The 15,743-nt window shown below is 38.2% G+C and overlaps 1 protein-coding gene across 2 annotated transcripts in view; it reads right to left on the bottom strand.

Annotated features, from left to right (window-relative positions):
- Window positions 1-15,743, bottom strand: part of acss3 (acyl-CoA synthetase short chain family member 3) — a 215,911-nt gene that overhangs the window by 128,554 nt on the left and 71,614 nt on the right. The gene's annotated exons all lie outside the window — the stretch shown is intronic.

Raw genomic sequence — 15,743 nt, 5'->3', positions numbered from 1 at the left:
ATTTATAATATTGAGGCATCTGATAATAAATTTACATCACAGTAGTAGGACTTTTTTACGGTGAATGACGACATTTAAACATTTTATTCCACACTATACTTTTTAAGTGATTTTAGAATTCACATATCCCTGTCTCTCTCGGGCACTTTGGGCATGAAATGTGTCCAGCTGGGAGTCTTCAGGATGGCGCTGTGTGACTGTAAGTGTGGTTATGCACACTATAAACTAATGGAACATCCTCAGCATCTTGTCACACACATTAAAACACCTAAGCAATCTAAAAAAGAACAGCCCGGCCCATTTTATATTGTAGGTAATTTACAAATCTCCCTATGTGACTCTCAAATTGTGCTCAGCTTCAATGACTATGGGTGACTATTTTGTTTTGTTTTTTTTCCCCATCGGAAAAATCCACAATGTTAAAACATGCAGTCAGGATAGTGTAGTGGCATAAACTTTTAAACTACAAGGCTGCCACTTGAAACTCTGACTCACTGACAGGGTACCCTGAGGCAGTCATTTAATATACCTGTGCTCCAAATTTATTTGAGAAACCGTAATGTATGTTGATGTTGAAAAAATTTGTTACTTACAACTTCAAAATGTATATTCTATATATAAAAAGCTACATTGTCCTCCTGTTAGGTTTGAAATAGTTAACAAAATGTTTAAACCAAATTAAAAAAAAAAAAACACACACACACATTGTTTTTGATTTTACCACAAGCAGCTCAGTTTTTATGTCACACATACATTAGTATTGTCCATTTGTCAAACAAATGACAGCCTGGGCAAGTACACAGCACAACCTGTCAAAGCTGGCTTCTGAAAAGGAAAAGTGAGCTGTATTATATCAACACAGTGCACCACCCTGTATAACACGGAGGGTAGTGCACACCTCAGTTGGTGTGAAGGTCAGGAAAGGTTGACTGAAAGCAAAAAATTACATGCTAAAGTACATAAATACTAATTAACGTTTGTGATCCAGGCAATTGTCAAAAGTACGCAGGCAAAAGGTTATATAAAACCACGTAAAACAAGAACAAGTCAACACAAGCCAGAACATCCATCCATCCATTTTCCAACCCGCTGAATCCGAATACAGGGTCACAGGGGTCTGCTGGAGCCAATCTCAGCCAACACAGGGCACAAGGCAGGAACCAATCCCGGGCAGGGTGCCAACCCACCGCAGGACACACACAAACACACACTAGGGCCAATTTTGAATCGCCAATCCACCTAACCTTCATGTCTTTGGACTGTGGGAGGAAAATGGAGCGTCCGGAGGAAACTCACGCAGACAACATGCAAACTCCACGCAGGGAGGACCTGGGAAGCGAACCCGGGTCTCCTAACTGCGAGGCAGCAGTGCTACCACTGCACCACCGTGCTGCCCCAAGCCAGAACATTAAACAAAAATATGCAGAACCAAGTCAAATATACAAACACACAGAGCTTGCTATTCTGGGATGCACAATGCCTGAACAAAGAGTCTTATATTTCCCATGCCATCCTATTTCAGAGCACAGAGTAGGCCTAGGCAATTATAGGCAGGAGGAATAGCTGTCCATTCATTTATCACTCTCCTGACTTGCTGCATCCAACCAGAGCCAATCCGAGTAGCATCAGATGGAAAGCAAGATGCGAGAAAGCCGCTTATTTGTTACAGCATTTGTTACTGAGTGCTAGTCTAAACAGTAAAAATGCACTGATAAAAGAGCTGCATTCTTACATCCTGTCATATCAAATCAAACTGTTTGGCTTTTCCTTTAACTGAGGCTAAGGACAACAGTATAACACTTTTTTATTCAAAAAGAAACGAAGCAGAAGGATCACAGTATGACGCACAGAGAGAGATGTGCAGAGGACAACACTTACTCTGGTGTGCTAATTTGTTGTCACACTATAAATGCAAAAAATCTCCCTAAAGCCAAAAAACACTCACTTGAATGATTAGGATCTGCCAACATACATATAGTTGCAGAGTTATTACTCTTTGAATCTGATAGAAACAAAACTTGAAGGCTACATCAGGCTAATTTTAGAAAGCATTTACCTAAAGGTGTATGAAGTGTACCCAACTGTTTCACATAATAAATCTTTTTAACATTTAAAAAAAACACCTGACATATTTCAGAGACATTGAAAACTGGAATCAGTCCTGCCAGGAATCCTCTGTGGAGGGGTGCCTTTTCACTACAGGGAACAATCACATACACCTCTACACTCACTCATAACCCGCACATCTTTAGAAAGCAGGAGAAAAACTGGAGTACCTGGAGAAAAACCCACACAAGCACAGACAACACACAAATATTAGCCAGGTCCAGAAATCAAATCCAGAATTAAAGGGTTTTAAGGCAGAAGTGCTGACCACTGTGCAAACATGCCACCCTATTTTAACTCATTCATTTGATACATTATTATTATTATTTATTTATTTGTTTAATTTCCACAACATGCTGTATGCACAAATGCTTGGCTTACCTCTTAATAATAACAACTTTAAATCACTAAATTCATGCTGGTATTTCTATGATTATAATGTTTATCAAAGAATGAAACTCCAGAGTGCATGACTACATCCTAAGAGGTGAGAAAGTGAGAAAGAGAAGCAGGCGAGTGATCCGACCATGGAATGCCAGTGAATAAAGTTGCCAGACTAGATCTCCTAGCAGTTCTACTCCAATTTCTTAAAGGCACTTCCTTGCTCAAAGGGGTCCTAGTATTCAGACCTCTTCACTTTCTGCACATTTTGTTGTGTTATACAGTAGATTTAATTTTCAATGGATTGATTTGCCATGTTTGGCCATCGATTTTATGTAACAACCCATAATGATAAAGTGAAAACATGTTTTCAGAAATGTTTGCAAATTTATTAAAAATCAAACACTGAAATGTGTCATTCATGAAAGTGTTCAGACCCTGAATTTAATACTCTGTAGAAACCTCTTTGATAGGAATTATAGCTTTGAGTCTTCTTAGGTAAGTCTCTACACCTGGACTTGGGCAGTTTATCCCATTCTTCCTGGCAGATCCTCTAAAGATCCATTAGATTAGATGGGAAACATCTGTAAACTGCCACTTTCATATCTCTCCACAGATGTTCTATGGGTTTTAAGTCTGGGCTTTGGCTGGGTCATTCATGGACACTCAGAGACTGGTTCTAAAGATGCACCAGCATTGTCTTGGCTACATGCTTCATCTTATTGTCATGCTGGAAGCTGAACTGTTGGCCCAGTCCGAGATTTCGAGCATTCTGGAGCAGGTTTTCTTCAAGGACCTCTCTATATGGCTGCATTAATTCTCGTAATTCTGACCAGTTTCCTTGTCCTTCACAGCATGATGCTACCACCACCATGCTGCACTGTAGAGACTGTATTAGGCATCTTTGACAGACATAGAGTTTGTAGCTTCGCCCACAAAGGTCAATATTTGTCTCGTCAGACCAGAAAATCTCCTCATGCTCCCAGAGTTCTTTAGATGCCATTTGCCAACCTCCATATGACTTTTTTATATGAATGGGTTCCATCTAGATTCTTGTTTTGTCTTGGTAGACTAATATTTTACTCTACTTTCCCCTTTTGTATTATCAATACGTAGCCTTTGTCAGAATGCCTCAAATCTCAGACTTACCACTATTTATAAGGTATTGTACCATATAACTTCTCCCCACCTTCCCTTCTACATGTATAACCTCAGGCAATAAGGTGTAGTAAAAGACAAGTAGGAGTTAAGTTACAATTTAAACAATGTATTATTGATAATATTCATAAATAATAACAATATGCAAAACACATTTGAATACTGGCAACCACACAACCTGATAAATGGTGATGTGTAGTTTCAGGTGGTACAAAGACTTGTTTTGTTTGTTACTTAAAATATCTCTAGTTAAGGCATCCTTTTGTGGTCAGATTTCTTCAGAACAGGCCACATGCCTGTCTCAATATGGCTGCCGAGCTGTACTCTTCATTGTGTTGTCCTTTTCAGTTTATGGTGTGAGATGGTCTTTCATCCGTTTGGTAAAAGAGAGAGGGTGAGGTAAAGCAAGCAAATTTATAGGTTTTCTGTCCAACCCCTAGAGCCAATATGGTGTTGTGGTACTTAAAGGCTTTTGACACAAGCCAGTTCCAAACAGCCATACTTCAGACCAATGGCAGGATAGAACAACTTCACACCTGCCCTCCAAACCATGTGTTAAGGTAAAGCTTGGCAGGCAGCTTGGCTTTTCTGTGGGGGTTGACTGAAAGACTTCAGCACAGAATATTTACACCAAACTTGTTTGAGGCACTTTCCCCAACCCTGTCGTCCTAAAAGGGGGGAAGGGGTTCTTAAACCATTAAACCATTGCTGTTATTATCAATAATGTAACAGTAATATTACATTGGTTTGTCTAAGTTACAAATAAAGACATATCAAATATTTATCAACTTGTATACAAAATTTCACATCACAACAATACTCTGCCATCAACAACTGATTGATGCTTCTGACAGGTTCTTCCATGTTAGCAAAGGATTTCTGAGGCTTTGTTGGGTTCATGATTATTTCCCTGACCAATGCCCTTCTTGCCCGGTTACTCGGTCTGGCAGGCCAGCAAATTAAACAAATTACTCCTAGTGGTTCCAAACTTCTCCCATTTCACAATTATTGAAGGCCACTGTGTTCATTTAGAAATCGTTTCACACTCTTGCCCTGGTTTATGTCTTACTACAATTTTATCACCAAGGTCTATAGAGATCTTTGGATTTCATGGCTTAGGTTTTTGACACAACATGCATTGTGAATATGTACTTTAATGTTGGAAAAGCCAATGAAATTTTGCAAGCCGCATTTTATGTTTATTAGCAAAATTATACTCTGTTAATACCACCAATGCCAAACATGTGCTGTTAGTTACATACTCCTAAAAGAAAACTGCTTGCAGTCGCTTATTAATTCAATCAAATTCTGCACTTGTGTGAGTCCAGGAAACCAAATGAATAGACTTAATATTTTAATGCATTTACCAATTTAATAAATTCAGAAGAATTTTCTGTCATAATCACTGTTCAAACCGAAGGGCAGGAAGATAAGTAATGGAAATAAATTTCATGTAACTAATTAAAGATCAAGGAGGACAGAGCTCTGGAAAAAAATCAGGAGCAAATGGAAACTTAAGGTTTATAAAATTCGTTTAGACATTTAATGCTTCCATTAACCTTTTGCTATATGAGCATTTTTTTTAAAGAGCAGTGTAGCAGTTTAAATTATCAAGCACAGCAAAGCATCCATCTAAAGTACTGTATGTGTGTGAATGTCAAGGATTTTTCTTAAATTCACTTGAGTTCTCCAACACTGAGCCTAATTCAGACTCTAAAGGGCTAACATCATTTAACTTTAGCATTCATCACATTTAAAGGAATAATCCACCAAAAAAAGATATTTTGTTTTTGTTACTATGGATTGTTTGTAGTTGGTGCCAAGAAATATTTATGATATGATGTTTCAATGGAAAACAGAGATAAAAGATTACTGATACAATAGCCTTCATTTGGGAACTCAAATTGAACAAAACATCATATCATCAAAATGTTCATTAAAAATACTGTATCTCAGGTCACTCGTGTTTCTTATTGATAAGTCAGACACCCAAATGCACACTCACAATGTCCCAAACACATTTTGATCAAAATAAGGCTAACTTGTTAACAAAAGTAAAATGAGTTGAAACAAAAAGAGGTTTTAAACTGAAAACCACCTCCTCCCTCATTCTTTGGTCAGGAGTGGTGTCCTGTAACAGCTCATTCATTGGTTAACATGGTGCTTCACATGATATCAGCACTGCAGAATATGGTCTGAAAAAGCTGCACAATTACACAATCAAACATAAGAAAAAGGGAGTGAAAACATTATCAGGCAGAAACTACAGTATGCCTTTTATTTGTACGCATTCAAGATGCTTAATAAATTTTGAAAAAATGTTTGATCTGTTTGGATAATAAGAACACTGTCAGCATCATTTCCCTTACTTGAGATTTATTATGTATTTACCCAAGTGCTTAATGTCTGTAATTTGGCTTTTCACACTTAACATTGACTCCTGAGCTGCTCTGTAGTACTACATAAATTGTCATAGTTGGATTTATTAAAGGAATGAGGATAACCTTAACCACCCAGTCAGAGGGTTTCAATTAAATGTTGTGTAAATGTATACTGCTCATGTACCTGATCTCAGAAAACTATAAGACTGAATGGCATCCACCATGGCAATAACAGGAATGCTTCTTGTCCATATATTCAATGCTAGGACATGAGGCAGCTTCTTTTCTTTTTTTGTTCCCGTTAAGGGGTTGCCACAGCAGATCATCTTCCTCCATATCTTCCTGTCCTCTGCATCTTGCTCTGTTACACCCATCACCTGCATGTCATCTCGCTCCACATCCATAACCATTCTCTTAGGTCTTCCTCTTGTCCTCTTGCCTGGCAGCTCTATCCTTAACATTCTTTTCTCAATATACCCAGCATCTCTCCTCTGCACACGTCCAAACCAACGAAATCTCACCTCTCTGACTTTGTCTCCCAACCGTCCAACCTGAGCTGACCCTCTAATGTACTTATTTCTAATCCTATCAATCCTCATCAAACCCAATGCAAATCTTAGCATCTTTAACTCTGCCACTTCCAGCTCTGTCTCCTGCTTTCTGGTTAGTGCCACCGTCTCCAACCCATATAGACCTTTCCTTTCATTCTTGCTGATACCTGTCTGTCACAAATTACCGTATTGGCCTGAATACAACGCAACCTTTTTTGACTAAATATTTCCCGTTCAAAAGTGGACTTGCATTAAATTCGAGGACTAGGCAATCAATGTAACAACTCTTCTTATTAGTACGCCTATGCCTTCGACCGACCTGCGTGTTGGTCGCGCGAGATCAGTTCGAGTACACGAGACTGCACAAGAGTGTCTAGCTCCGGTGGAATCGCTGGTTTCGAGCATTTCGATTCTGGCGCGCTTCCGGCGTACGCCAACAAGTGGCTATTGTGTCTATGATTCACAGGTAAGTGTAGTCCACGTCTCTCGCAACTATTATAGCAATAATTTGCATGTTTGCTCTAGCGGCGGGTTCTTTATTGCCCATAAAAAATTAGCGAGAGTTATAATAGTAGTGTTGAGAAAAAAGGCTCATCAAAGAGACAAATAAATAAAGATACCAGGAGAACCTACGATATGAATTTTAAGATTATTATTATCCCATGAAGTTATAAAATTTAAAGCGTTAAAAGAGGCTGCTAATTTAAACATCCCTAAAACGGACTTTAAAGCAAGTATGGGTTGGTATAAAAGAATGATGAAACAGAACGGTTTATCACTACGAAGGCGGAATTCTTTGAATTCTTTTATGAAAAATGAATGGATCACGTTAAATTCTGATTTTTTTTTCTAAAATCTTCATGAAAAAATTGGAGGCCATGTTAAATTTGGGCCGATACGGTACTCCTGACACTCTTCTCCACCCATTCCAGCCTACCTGCACTCTCTTTCTCACCTCTCATCCACAATCCCTGTTAATATGTACTGTTGATCCCAAGTATTTAAACTCATCCACCTTTGCCAACTCTACTCCTTGCATCCTATCCATTCAACTGACCTCCCTCTCATTTACACACAGGAATGCTGTCTTGTTCCTGCTGACCTTTATTCCTCTCCTCTCTAGTGCATATATCCACCTCTCCAGGGTCTCCTCAACCTGCTCCCTACTCTCGCTGCAGATAACAATGTCATCAGCAAACATCATAGTCCATGGGGATTCCCGTCTAATCTCATCTGTCAACCTGTCCATCACCATTGCAAATAAGAAAGACCTCAGAGTCGATCCCTGATGTAATCCTACCTCCACGTTAAATGCATCCATCACTCCTACAGCAGACCTCACCACTTTCACACTTCTCTCTTACATATCCTGTACAACTCTTACATACTGTACTTCTCTGCCACTCCCGACTTCCTCATACACTTTTTCTCCACACTTCCAAGATTCCATTAAACAATCTGCTAAAAATATCAGTATCAGTGTATTACAGCTCATATGGTCACAGAGAAGCCTTACATGATAGTTACAATTTTACTCCAATGAAGTTAAACAGAAATTTGAAGCAGATCTTATATTCTGATTTTGAAAGTTGCCATATTTAATTACATTTCAATAAGAAAAATAATACCATACCATTTTATTTGTTGAGCACTTAAAAGCACAGCATTACAACTGACCGAAGCGCTGTACAGTTAAAAAAAAAAAAGAAGCAGGACTAAAAACAAAATATTAAACACAAACATTAAGAGAGAAATTAAAACATAGATACTAAAAACAGGTCAGAGGACCCAATAAAATTGAGAAATAGGAAGAAGCAAGTGGAAATGAGACAGGTTAAGAATTAAAAGCCAATGTGAAGAAGTGCGTTTTTAGGCATGATTTAAATGTGGCGACTGAGGCGGCTTGCCTAACCACTAAGGGTAGGGAGTTCCAGAGCCTGGGTGCACAGACGGAAAAAGCCCTTTCACCACGAGCTTTAAAATGTGCTTTGGGAACGGTTAGGAGCAACTGATCTGCGGATCTAAGAACACAAAGAGGATTGTGATGATGGAGCAAGACACTCAAATAGGCAGGGGCTAGACCGTTTAGTGCCTTATAGGTTAAGAGGAGTATCTTAAAATCGATTCTGAATCTAATCGGCAGCCAGTGTAGGGTTTTTAAAATTGATGTAATGTGTTGGCTTCTGCTACTTCCAGTTAGAAGCCTTGCAGCCGCATTCTGAGCCTGTTGGAGTCTAGAAAGAGTGGCTTTACTGATACCATAAAGGCAGGAATTTGAGTAGTCGAGCCAGGACGTAATGAATGCATGGATTACTGATTCCAGGAGGTGGTTAGACAGAATAGGCTTGAGTTTGGCGATTCGCCTGAGATGGAAAAAGCAGGATTTTACTGTGCTGTTGACATGAGCATCCATTTTCAGGACCGCATCCATTTTGATTCCAAGATTGGAGACAGACGAAGTTACTGGAATGGGAAGAGAGTCGAGGCCAAGGGGTGGGGTCCGTTTGCAGTCGGGGCTAAAAACAATGACCTCGGTTTCTGAATCGTTCAGGTGAAGAAAGTTTACAGCCAACCAGTCCTTAATGTCAGATAGACAGTCGAGGAGAGGTTTGGTGGAGTCAGTTGGCTTGAGGGAGAAATAAATTTGGCAGTCGTCAGCATATAGGTGATATGAAATTGCATGTTTTCTAAAAATTGCACCTAAAGGCAGGATATAGATTGAAAAAAGTAGTGGCCCTAAAATGGAACCCTGGGGGACCCCACATGGGAGTGGGACTGATTCAGATGAAAAATCGAATATGGTATGGTATCGGTATGGTAAGAAAAATAATGCACAAAGTAAAAGTACCTTTTGTTAATTTCTGTGTCTTGTCACATGTAAAGCACATCTCAATGGGTTTTCTGTGGCTACACAAGTCTTTTCTTTTTCAATCAAAGATATACAGATTAGAAGGACTTGTGACTGTAATGTGTGGCCATATAGTATGTGGGTGTGTAGGAGTATACAGTATGATTAAATTGAAGCAATCCAAGGAATGATTTGCACTTATACCCAGTATTAATGGGCTAAGCTCCTAACTGTCACAACCACAAAATTGATATACTGTAAACAGCCTGACAGCAAAAAAAGGTTTAAAACCATTGTAGAATTTTAATTTTAATCAAATTATGAGCCTGTGATAAATACAAGTGTTTTGCTTGTTTAAGAAACAATAAATCATTTTGAGACATCCTCTGTTTCCAAAAGAACACTTTTGAAATCAGTTAGGGCACTGTGTGTGTTTAAATATGTTATTATTTCATCTGTGTATGTGTGTGTTTGGGGGTTACACTCTAGTCCTTCCTGGACTTTTCCTAAATATCTACACTGCAAATACCAATGTAGATGTAACTCCAAAATTCTACTCAGATAACATGATTGATCCCCTATTACTACCACAAACAGCTACACTGAATATTAATACTCAGGTGTGAATCACTGTCTCTATCCTCCAACACCTACTTGATCACATTTGACAATTTTTTTTTTTTTTTGCCTTGGAAAATCCAACCTAGCCGGCACTATCAAGGTTATTTTATGTTGCTACCAGAATGTGAAATGCTGTCCTTCTCTCCTCCAGATAACTACACAACAATAAAAAAAAATTCCTTACAATCACTTGCATTGCTGCAGAACATATATCAAAAAATGCCATAGACTAATCTGAAAACTGCTGCTTCTCCATTTATTTCACTTAACTGAAAAAATGTATATACAGTCACCTGAAATTGCACTGCAATATTTTTCACTGAACTTGGAGGAGCAAGTACATAATGGTAAGTAGTTTTAGCTGTCCAAGCAATATGAAAACCAAGGAGGCTTTAGAGGTCTTGCAGGGCATGGACTTTGATGACTCTAATTGGGGGCTCTGACATCAGCTTTGAATTAGAAAGTGACGCATTATCTGATTATGAGCTTGAATTTGAGTCTGCACCAGATAAGAAGCTGGGGTGTGACCCAGAGCCTTATGCACTGACATCCTTAAATGCTCCTCACAAAACGATTCAAGCCGACACAGGTTAATCAGTGTTGGTTTCCACAGGAAGAAAGGTGAAGGCACATGATAGCACAGAGTGGATGGGGTGAGCCTCAGGCACAGTGCTGGAAGGCAGCTGGCTCATACTGTTTTCACTGACATAAAAGCCTGAAACACAAGACTAACCAGTCGCTTTGACAGTTTCTTTTCTATTCTTGTGCAACATGACAATGCTAAAACAAATCTAAGAACTAATGCAACATGGGACTTGACCATTGATAAACTGATGGTTCTTATTGTTGTTTTCTATGTGCGTGGAGTAACGATGGAAAACACATGGATAAGGAGAGCTACTGGTCATAGAATTTCGGGATTGCCTTTTTCAAAGAAACTATGCCACGGAACCTGTACTGGAAAATTATGAAATTCCTGCACTTTTGACAACAAAGAAATGCGTCAGAAGCATCTGCAGAGTGACACATTTACTGCCGTATTAGATACATGGCAAGCTTTTGTGCAGAACTGCATCTTGTGTTATAAGTCTGGGCAGAACATAATGTAACAGCTGATGAACAATTATTCCCTGCAAAATACCAATGCCCTTTCATCCAGTACATTGCAAACAAACCCAACAAGTTTGGCATCAAATTTTGTATAGCTGCTGATGTGAAGAGCAAGTACATGCTAAATGCTATTTCATATTTGGCTTCCATACAACCACCAGGAGAACAGCTGTCAGAGAATGTGGTGATGTGACCTGCTGAACCTTTCACCAGCATATCGAGAAATGTCACCGTGGACATTTTTTTTTACCACCCCAAAATTCAGACACAGCAACAAACTACAATCATACCAAGGCATGTGCTGGCCTTTCATTTTAGTTAGCTGTAGGTGGACTGTTGCTGTGTTTAATAGCCTGGTAGACTTGGCTGCAATCACCTCCAATTTTTTATATTCAGAATGTACAGGCAAGAAAGAAGAAAGCATCACTTTATTATGAACTTGGCATGAGAGCTTTGCAATAACCACACGATGGTCAGGGTGGCTTGTAGCATTAAATGAGAAAGCCAATTGTATCAGAGCATCTCTTCCGGTCCCTCTTGCTGCCGGCTGAACAACCCAATGCCAGGCTGGTAAATGCAATCACAATAAAACAAAAGAAAACTATGAAAAGTGCCACTGTTCTTTGTGCGTGAGCTGCTCAAGGAAGTCACAAAGAATTTGTGTTGACTACTCATGTATTTTGTAATCACCCAACCCGCCAGTTGCAATTTACAGATGATTATATTAAAATAAAATGTGAGTGTTATTATAAATTTCAAAATCATTTCACAAGAAAAGAAAAAAGTTCCTGATGCATCTATTTTATGTGTCCATCCAACTAAAATGTGTAGTATTGCTTTTGACAAATACTTAAAATAGCTTCATGCCAAGCATTAGCACAACTTGCAATTTTTTTTTTTTATAATTGCAAAGGTATGCTAACATTAGAATAGTGGACATATATAAACAGGAGATGGTGTGTCAAGGAATGTATTTTTCCTTATAATCAAGCTTTTTATAACTTAGTGTTATCAAATTATTGTTAACACTAGAATTACCAGAGCCTACAAAAAAACCTCGTAGATCTGGTCCACCTTAAATCTGTTCGCACCTCTCTGTCAGCGTCTTTTGTCCTGTAAATGTGCCGATAAAAACAAGCAGCCTACTATTCCATCCCCCCACAGCCGCAGAACATGCACAATGTTTTTCCAGCTCATGCCTTGATTGATTATCTGGGAGTGAAGTGCTGGAGTTTTAGAGTGGAAATAATAGATCTTTATTTGGAACACATGCATTTCATGTGTGTTCCATTTCTACAATAATCTGTGTATACACATAGTTAAAACAGAAATGTTTTTCATATTTTAGTAGTAGATGACAAAATGTTGGCATAAACTATATAATGTGTGAAGCCTGACATCCAAAGATCAAATAAACACTTTCACAAAAGGTTCAAGGATACGATTACAGCTTCCGTGGTGTAACAGTAAGAGTTGCTGACTTGTGATCAAGAGTCCCCGGTTCAATCCTGACTACCTCCTATATTTGCCATTTTCAGTAGTGAGCTGCTCTTATTGTTAATATTATACCGTACAGTACACACATACATTTGGTTTGAGTCTGTAACAGACGGTGTACAGTTATAGTACTTGTGAAAGTTACCGTTTTATTTTCACTTTTATTCTCTCAGTCACGATCATACTAAACCCTAGGGATCTGACGCTGTTACGTTTTATTTGAAACTGGGAATACAGTAACTGTAGATGTGAGTGGTGTTTAGAGGCAATGGAACTGGACATTCTCTGATCTGGAGGGATAAAAGCTAAGACACAAACGCTGGTGAATGATAAAAGCTAACACATAAACGCTGGTGAATCTGCCTTCTTTGTATCTCACCGTCACTTGATTTTTTTTTATTCAGTTTTATTGAGTGTTCCTGCTCACCTAATGGTCTATGTTGTCAAAGACGCACTGACAAAACAAAAAAAGCAACAGACACATAGGTATATATGATATTTGGAATTATTTATTTTATGACCTGTATAGTACATTTCGGAAAACATTGTGGCACGGATGCAACATTATTCATATTATTCATATTCATTCGCCTAACATGTTTTTTCCCGATCTTGCCAGTGTCCACTTTTGGGTGCACTGTACTGTTTCTTTTGTAATCCAGGACATGCAGAGGAAAGAATAGTACAGAGAGGTAATTTCAGCGCTATATGCAATCATCAAATTCAAATGTTAACAGTTCACACACACGCAAGGACCGTCCTTCCTACATGTACATGTGTACCTGCTGCAGTGCGCACACTTCTCTCTATGCTCCACTCTAAAACTCCAGCAGTTCACTCCCAGATAATCAATCAAGGCATGAGATGCGAGAACACTGTGCACGTTCTGTGGCTGTGGGGGGGTGGAATAACAGGCTGCTTTCTGCTTGTCTTTATTGGCACATTTACAGGACAAAAGACGCTGACGGAGAGGTGCGAACGGATTTAAGGTGGGCCGGATCTACAAGTTTTTCATAGGCTCTGGTAATTCTAGTGTTAAGCAATCACTGTTTTTGAAAAAAACATCCGAAAACTGCTGGCATTCCAGTTACTTTAGTTAGGCAAAAAAAGGCTATAAACTCACTTGAAATGGAATTGCAGTGTTTTTCACACACCATTGAATATGAAGTACAAAGCCGGCATGAATTCAATATGGGGAAGAGAAAACATGTGAAGTGTCACACAGTGGATGGAATGATCAAGCTGCGAGTGAAGAGAGCTGCTGAGGATGGCAGCTCAGACACAAAGTTTTCAGGCACTGCAGACTGACAATGCATGCAAATTCCTGAATAACTGGAGGTCTTTCTTTGTGAAAACAGAACGACCAATGCAAACTGTTATTTCACCATAAATGGGGCACCTTTTAAGATGACCTAAGTACAGCTATATTGAAATGCTGGTATGTGCAATGAATCATATACAGTTCACACACAATCACACATACTGAATCATATAAATGTTTTTGATGGCAGAAGAATACACATGCAAAGAAAACCAGCAATTATTTTTTTTGTATTTGCATACATCGGCAAATCTGTTGGTTCTTTGAAAACATTGCAAGTAAGCTGCTTTTACTCGGAGACTGCTTCGTCCACAATGTGCCATCTTGCATAATCTCCCTTCCCCAAGTAAATTTGATGCAGGCTGTGCACTTTGTATACTGACAGCTTCACTGCTTACTGTATATCACACATTTGGGACATGTCATGCACAACTCCATCATGTGTTATAAGTAACTGCAGGCACACTCACTGATGAGCAGTTGTTGAAAATTTGATGCCCTTAAATTGAATCCAACAAGTCTGGAATCAGATTTTGCTGCTGATGTAAGTAATAAATATTGATAACTAGCAAAATACCCACGCTTCGCAGCGGAGAAGTAGTGTGTTAAAGAAGTAATGAAAAAGAAAAGGAAACGTTTTGAAAATAACGTAACATGATTGTCAATGTAATTGTTTTGTCACTGTTATGAGTGTTGCTGATATATATATATATATATATATATATATATATATACACTAGCAGAATACCCGCTTTACAGCGGAGAAGTTGTGTGTTAAAGAAGTGATGAAAAAGAAAAGGAAAAATTTTTAAAATAACGTAACATGATTGATAATGTAATTGTTTTGTCATTGTCATTAGTGTTGCTGGCATATATATAATATATATATATATATATATATATATATATATATATATATATATATACAGTATATATATATATATATATATACTTTGTATATATATATATATATATATACATACATACATACATGTGTACATATATACACACACACATATACTATGGGGTGCCAAACAGACAAATAAATTGATTTTGTGAATATATAAAGTCGGCGTCAGAATATATAAAGTCAAAACTTGAATATATAAAGTCATTCCCGAATACATAAAGTCAAAACTTGAATATATAAAGTCAGCTTCAGAATATATAAAGTCAGCGCTGGAATATATGAAGTCAAAAGTTGAATATATGAAGTCATCGCTGGAATATATAAAGTCAAAACCTAAATATATAAAGTCAGCGTTGGAATTTATAAAGTCATTCCTGATTATATAAAGTCAACATCGGAGTATATAAACTAACTCCTGAATATATAAAGTGAAAGTCAAAATCTATTGATTGAAACGACTCTAAACTGAACTAAGTTAACAAAAACGTATTCAGAAAAATAAATTAAAAAAACACTGTTCGGTTAATGTTTTGAAAATGATGCATGTGCCCTGCCCAGGATTGGTTCCTGCCTTGCGCCCAGTGTTGGCTGGGATTGTCTCCAGTAGACCCCCGTGACCCTGTGGTCGGATTCAACGTGTTGGGAAATGGATGGATATTCCAGCGCTGACTTTGTATATTCTGACGCTGACTTTATATATTCAAGATTTGACTTTATAGATTCCAGCTCTGACTTTATATATTCTGATGCTGACTTTATATATTTAAGTTTTGACTTTATATATTCCGACAGTGACTTTATATAATCAAGTTTTGACTTTATATATTCGCGAATGACTTTATATATACAAGTTTTGACT

The sequence above is a fragment of the Polypterus senegalus genome, chromosome 8 (assembly GCF_016835505.1).
Source record: "Polypterus senegalus isolate Bchr_013 chromosome 8, ASM1683550v1, whole genome shotgun sequence".
Lineage (NCBI taxonomy): Eukaryota > Metazoa > Chordata > Cladistia > Polypteriformes > Polypteridae > Polypterus > Polypterus senegalus.
This window is presented reverse-complemented; position numbering and strand designations above follow the sequence as displayed.